The sequence below is a fragment of the Lactuca serriola genome, chromosome 3 (genome assembly GCF_051521515.1).
Source record: "Lactuca serriola cultivar US96UC23 chromosome 3, Lser_US96UC23_V15, whole genome shotgun sequence".
Lineage (NCBI taxonomy): Eukaryota > Viridiplantae > Streptophyta > Magnoliopsida > Asterales > Asteraceae > Lactuca > Lactuca serriola.
In genome coordinates, this window is record NC_136410.1 from 138,496,832 (window position 1) to 138,503,528 (window position 6,697).

Below are 6,697 nucleotides of genomic sequence, written 5' to 3' on the forward strand. Positions count from 1 at the left end.
ACCCCATTACAATTTTTTCATTTAAATAGACTCTTCATGGAAACCTATATTTCTTCCATCCTAACGTTGACAAGATTAATATTGAACCATATCCCCATAATTTATTGCTTCAGAATCCGCTTATCATCAGTGAGTGATATATTATGCATAACTTTTATAGAATTTTCCTAAATAGAATTCACTTTCACCTTCAATCTCCGCCATCATTTTTTCAAAAGTGCTAAATTCAAGGTTCTTGAACAACCTACCCTAAGCCCACCATAATCTTGTAGTCTGAGTATGGATTGCCAAGTCACACAATAATTTTTTTTCTTTTTTCACTTCCACCCCAAAGAAACTTCCTTCTAATGTCCTCAAGAAAGTTGATAGTTTTTTTGAAGCTTCAAATATAGAAAAAGAATATAATGAGAGACTCCCTAGAATGGATTCAACAATAGTTAAGTGCTCCTAAATGAAAGATTTTTAGCTTTCCACAAACCCAACTTCAAACGAAAATTTTAGAAGGCTAGGTCCCAGTTCTTGCTTAACTACATATTATCACTAATGGGTAAGCTAAATAGGTTGGCTCACACTTCATAATGCTAGCAAGTCTAGCAATCTTCAAGTGGTCGACCCCCACACTACGCATCTTATTTTTATGAAGATTGAATTTTAATACTGATGCAAAATAAAAACATCTAAGCAACTGATCAATTAAGATTAAAAATGCTCATTTAGGACCATTCTCTAATAAACATCAAAACTTCCCCAAACATTAAATGTGACCAACAAGGACCAATATTTGGTAAAGAGGCCCTTGTAAACATTTGATTATCAGATACCGCCTCCATTAAGACATGAAGTCTCTCTATTGCAAGTATAAATAGAAAGGGAGATAAAGGATCACCTTGTCTCACACCTCTTTAATGCTAAATTCATTGGTTGGAGATCCATTCACCAAGATAGAAGCACAGCCTGACTTTAAACACCCATTTATTAACTTTCTCCATTCGACATTTAAAGTTCATTTGTACCATAACAGAGTCAAGAAAAGCCCCAATTCAATGACTCGAAGGCTTTTTTGAAATCGAATTTGAATATTATCACTTTCTTCTTAACTTTCTTTCCCCAAGCATGAAGTTCATTTACGATTAGTGGGCCATCAAGTATACTTCATATTTCCACATATGTTGATTGTACAAAATTATTACCTTTCCAGTCCACCTTCTTGAGACGAACTGCCAACACTTTTGCAAACACCTTATACATACAACATCTAAAATCTTTCAATAAAAACGGATCATACACTTTTGGAATCAACGAGATAAAACATGAATTACATCCTATTGAAATGTTCCCATGTTTACAAAATCCTTCAAAATATTGCAAACAATCCCATTTCATAACTTCCCAAAATTCTTTCAGAAAATTAAAGGTGAACACGTAGGTCCCCGGTGACTTCTTATTACCACAACTCCAAACCGAAAATTAATTTCCTCAAGTGTAAATAGATTCTCCAATAAAGAACAAACATTATTGGAAATTTCTTGAAACGACCACCAATCAACTTAGGTCTTTGAAAAGTGCCTTCATCAAATTTACTTTAAAAAAATATCATACTTCTTCTTTCACAAGATTTTGATCTGTTACCCAATCCCTTCCAATGATTAACCTATTAATCATGTTCTTTCTTTTGTTGTTGTTTATAATGCTATGAAATAACTCTGTGTTTTCATCTCCCTCCACGTCCCATCTTACTCGCCATTTTCATCTAATACCCAACCTCTTTATTGCGTCACATTCCATGATTCGATTCATCAAATTCCTTTGGAAGCCTTTACGAGACAACTGCCTGGATTCTGCAATTTCTTCTAATTTGTTATTTTTTTAGTGATTTCTTAAATCTCCATCTCTTTTATGTTGGAACTTTGTTTAATGAAAATAACATTTATGAGACTTGTCCCACATTGAAAGTAAGAAGAAACTTTTACTAATTTATAAAGCCTTCCATGAATATTTTATTAATATCACTTAATACTCGGGATAAAGGGATTAGGTTGGATTTGGCAATTAGGCTAATTTTGACATTTATTTAATTATTAAATATGTTAATTGTTAATTATTAGTAGCTAATTTCATGTGTATTGTTAGGAATGATTAACTACCAATATCAAAGCCTATAAATACATCACCAAAAGACAAATTTTGGGGGTTACAGAAAAAACACTCTTTATATTTTTTCGAAATTCAAGAATCAAGATAGAAACATAGAAAATTTTGCCGGAATCAAGATTTGCTCTTGATTGATTGATTGTATCCTCAAAACAATTCATATCAAGGCAATTTCTATCTTGGCAATCTACATATTTTCGTGTTTTTGAATTTTGTTGTAAACATAAACATTCAAACATTTTATCTGATTATGAATCTTACATATAAATTCGAGTTATTTGAGCTTATATTTATTATATTTCTTGTTTTGATTACTTTTTTCATAATACTATATATCTAAAGTTATTTCTCCACACTCGAACTGTTGTTTACAACTTTTAGTTTGTGCAACACATTTTGATCAAAACTTTGCTATCACGATTGAAAACTTTCCAAGCATTAAAAACAATCTCGAAAATGTCATCTAATAATTAACCAAGCATTAAAAGATTTGAACCAAATTGTACCAAAATCTAACCTAGAACTTACAAGAATTATAGGGTTGTGATCCAAATTAAGCCTTTGTAATCCAATGACTAACGGAGAAGCCCAAAGCTCCACAAAATTGTTGCAAGCTAAAAAAGAAACAATTAACCCTCAACCGACCCAATACCCGTTTCTGGCCCAATACCCGTTTCTTCGATATTATCTTCATGTGGAAAATAAATTAACTGAACCTTATTAAATATTTCCGAAATTTATTATACTTCGAAATTTCAACAACTTCCTGATTTAATTTTAAAAGTAAAAATAAAAAAATACCAACGAAATTAGATCTAAAAAGAAGGTTTTTATAATCTCCATTTTACCCTCTGTTGCTCTTACATTTTCAAGATTACCCCTGTACATGATTATTTTTTTTTTCTTTTTTTGGGCATATTTTATATAATTAACAAATAGAGAAATATAACAAAGATTGTTTTTGTTTTGCCCTTTCTCCGATCATCGTCTCAATTTTTCAAGATTTCAGGGCGCCTTCTCCGATCATCACCTATCAACAAATCTACTTCTAATCGATCTTGCTAATGCCGATTCTCTTCACCACCGCTGCGTTCCTAAACCCATCGCCACCGCCATTCGCCGCCTGTTTCATGCACATTCCGCCACCCTCTCCGGATCGTTGGTGGTGGTTATTTTGTTCGACTCCTGTCATGTAATTCCTGACCTCTGTTCTTATCATCTCTTGCATTACAGACAAAAACTCTGCATTGAACGGCGTGAAACCCTTATCCTGTTGATCTACTTCTGTTACCGGATTTTGAGATACCTTAAGCTGATGCATCGCGGAGGAAATCGCCATCGGAATCGATGACATGAGGTCTGCGTTGTTTAGGTTTATGTTTTTGTAACGATCGACTGGGACCTGCCGCAACGGCATAGCATGGATAGGAACTGGCGGAGGTGGAGGCGGAGGTGGTAAAGGACTTGCTACCGGCGATGGCGGCATTAACTGCATCGGCGTCGGAGCAGCTGTAGACTCTTCATTTTCGACTCCAGGAAGCGAGAGACTTAATAAAGTCGGAGGATCTTTCGTTTGAAGCGGCGGAGGCGGAGGCGGAGGAGAAGACGTTGCTACTTCGATTTGCGGAGCAACAACCGCCCCTGTTCTAGCGACTGGCCGGTAGACGTGCGACGACGAAATCGCCGGAACGCTGGAATCACTGACGTCAGATCCAGACGGACTACCGGGATTCAAATAACGACCGGAAACAGCCACCGCCGAACCAGCACTAACAGATCTTTTCAACGAAGGCTGTTGAATAGCAAACTCACTAAACTCTTCATTCGTCATCGAAGAACACTTCCTCTTCAACGTCGAGTTCCAATGGTTTTTAATGGCGTTATCAGTCCGACCTGACAACAACCGAGCAATCGTCGCCCACTTGTTCCCAAACCGAGCATGAGCACGAAGAATCGTCTCGTCTTCCTCCGGCGTAAACGCACGGTGTTCCACCTGCGGCGACAGCTGGTTACACCACCGTAACCTACACGATTTCCCAGATCTACCAGGTATAGATTTCCCAATTAACGACCAATTTCTCGCACCATGTTTCTCAACAAGCTGTTGAAGCAACTCGTCCTCTTCAGGACTCCATGGACCTTTGATCCGATCCATATCCTTCTTCGGAGTATTACAACCCATAAACATTTTAGAATCAAAATCAAAACCGACTGATTTCAGGAACTTATTATGACTTATGAGATAGAATTTTTGAATATAGAACGAAAGAAAGATGGAAGGTTTCGAAGGATGAATGAAGGTTTTTATATGAGAGAGAGGATAGGGATGACCGGTTAAGCCGGTAAAAATGGTGGGACACCGGCTGTGACTGGAGCAAGCGGTTGTATTTGGTAGAATTTGGGATACAGCTGGCTAACGGACACGCGTCACATCACAGCCCAGCACTGATTTACACATACTAGTCTTCGTAAGCTCTACTTCTACCTGTTTTTCATTCCACTCGCCTTTCACGCGCGTGAGTTACACGTTTTTTTGTCGTCTTCTAATAGTTAAATATGAAAATATCTCCTGAATTTGTACATAAAATCATTATTATTGGAATAAAATTATGAATATATATATGTATATATATATTATGTACCATTTTATGATTTTATTTTAGAAATATAAATTTAAACTGTGGCGGTGGATTAATGCCTTTTATTAATGTCTTGTAGTCGTTGGATCATACATAGTCATTATCAAAGTGAATAAACTAATGAAGTGTTAAATAAAAAACATTTTTATAACATTTTTATACATTTATCGATGTCATAACACCATTGATTTTCCAAAAAAAAATGTTACTTTAAATGTGTTTTGTTCGATAACTGTTAATTGATTTAGATTTTATTAAGACAATACCTGATTGATTCAGACATATTCAGTTAAAGACATATCAAAGTCTATAGGTTATAAAAACTGTCTAAATCTGATTAAGCCAGACACAATCACGTATCAGATAATAGACATATCAAACAACCTAAGTTTTGTTGATAATGTTTGTAAGATTCATTAATGAGATTTAATAATATATTGATTACATAACAAAGTGATAAATGTGATAATATTAATTGAGATCTTATACTATTTCAACTTTGAAGGGTAAAAGGAGGATTTAAATACATAGAGCCCATAAGCTTTGACTGGAATAATAATTTATGTTTTATTTCAGGGCTATTGGATTGCTACCTTTTATTTTTTTTCTCACTTATTATTTAAAGTAATTTTGTCAAACGGATTCATTGATTATATGTTACTTATATTTCTGTATTATATTCTATAATAAGATTATTACATTCTAATTAATTGTAATTAATTAAGGAAAACAAGCTGTCAATTAAAAATGACGTGAGAATTTCAACTGGAGGGATGATTTATCTGACATAATTTATTTAAATATAAATTAATTATTATAAATCTACTCTAGAAATACCCTAGAATCTTTTTTTATCGAGATACTATTTTGCCTAATTTTGAAAATAAAAAGATTGTGCCTGCTCATATGGAATTAATTTTTCCAAAATTAAAGTTACTGTTCAACTAATTCTTATTGATTAAAATTTTAAATTAATTTTGAAGAGTGAAAAGCATTAAAATAAAATAAAATATAAAGGTAGATTAGGTAAAATAAAAATAAAAAAAAAAGTTAGGAATGGGAAGCATGCAGGAAAGGGGGGTGTATAGGGATGAACTGGCGATTGGTGTGCCTAAAACTATACACTGTTTCTGAATCCAGCCTGTATTCCCACCAATTTCACCTTGAGCCACCCATTTTACCCTCAATTAAAAATTAATATATTATTTTCAATTAATTCTTTAAATATTTTTTATAATCGGAAAATTTTCAATAAAAAGAGCAATCAAGCCGTTAGGCAAAATACATTACCAATTAGAAGCTTTGAAAGGAGAAGGCCGATCATTTTTTATAATTAAGATTCGTAAATTCGATCTCTATGTTTTTTTAGAAACAACAAATATTGTTAAAAAACCAAAAAAAAAAAAAAAAAAAAAATCAAAAAGAGATATTCTCATAGCAAGAAGGTACAATGAGACCAATTGCATATCCAAAAAAAACAAATACAAAGAATAATTAAACTTAAAGATGAGTGAAGGGCGATACACTCCACTCAACATAGTTACCACAACCTTTGTATCTCGATGCTTGCACCATATGTATGAGAGTGAAATTATGTTGTCGGCAATTTTTGTAGGATTTACACCAATTTGTTTGAAGATCTTGTAGTTCGTGAATAGTCAGATGTTCCAAATAAGACAGTAAAACACCATGATTAAAATCTTATTTTTCTTAGGACAATACCCCTAATCAACTGTGAATTCTATGAATTCTCTAACATTTGAGAACATTTTGTCTATAATATCACACCATTTAAAGATACAGTGTTGCACCACTCTAAAATAATCACACAGTAGATGATCGACCGTTTCTGCTTCTTTATTATATAAAGGACACAAAGAACTAGATGTATTGATTCCACGTATTGC

The 6,697-nt window shown here is 33.8% G+C and overlaps 1 pseudogene; it reads right to left on the minus strand.

Moving 5' to 3' along the window:
- Window positions 1-2,960: 2,960 nt before the first annotated feature.
- Window positions 2,961-4,432, minus strand: LOC145093190 (transcription factor MYB44 pseudogene; annotated as a pseudogene).
- Window positions 4,433-6,697: the final 2,265 nt, after the last annotated feature.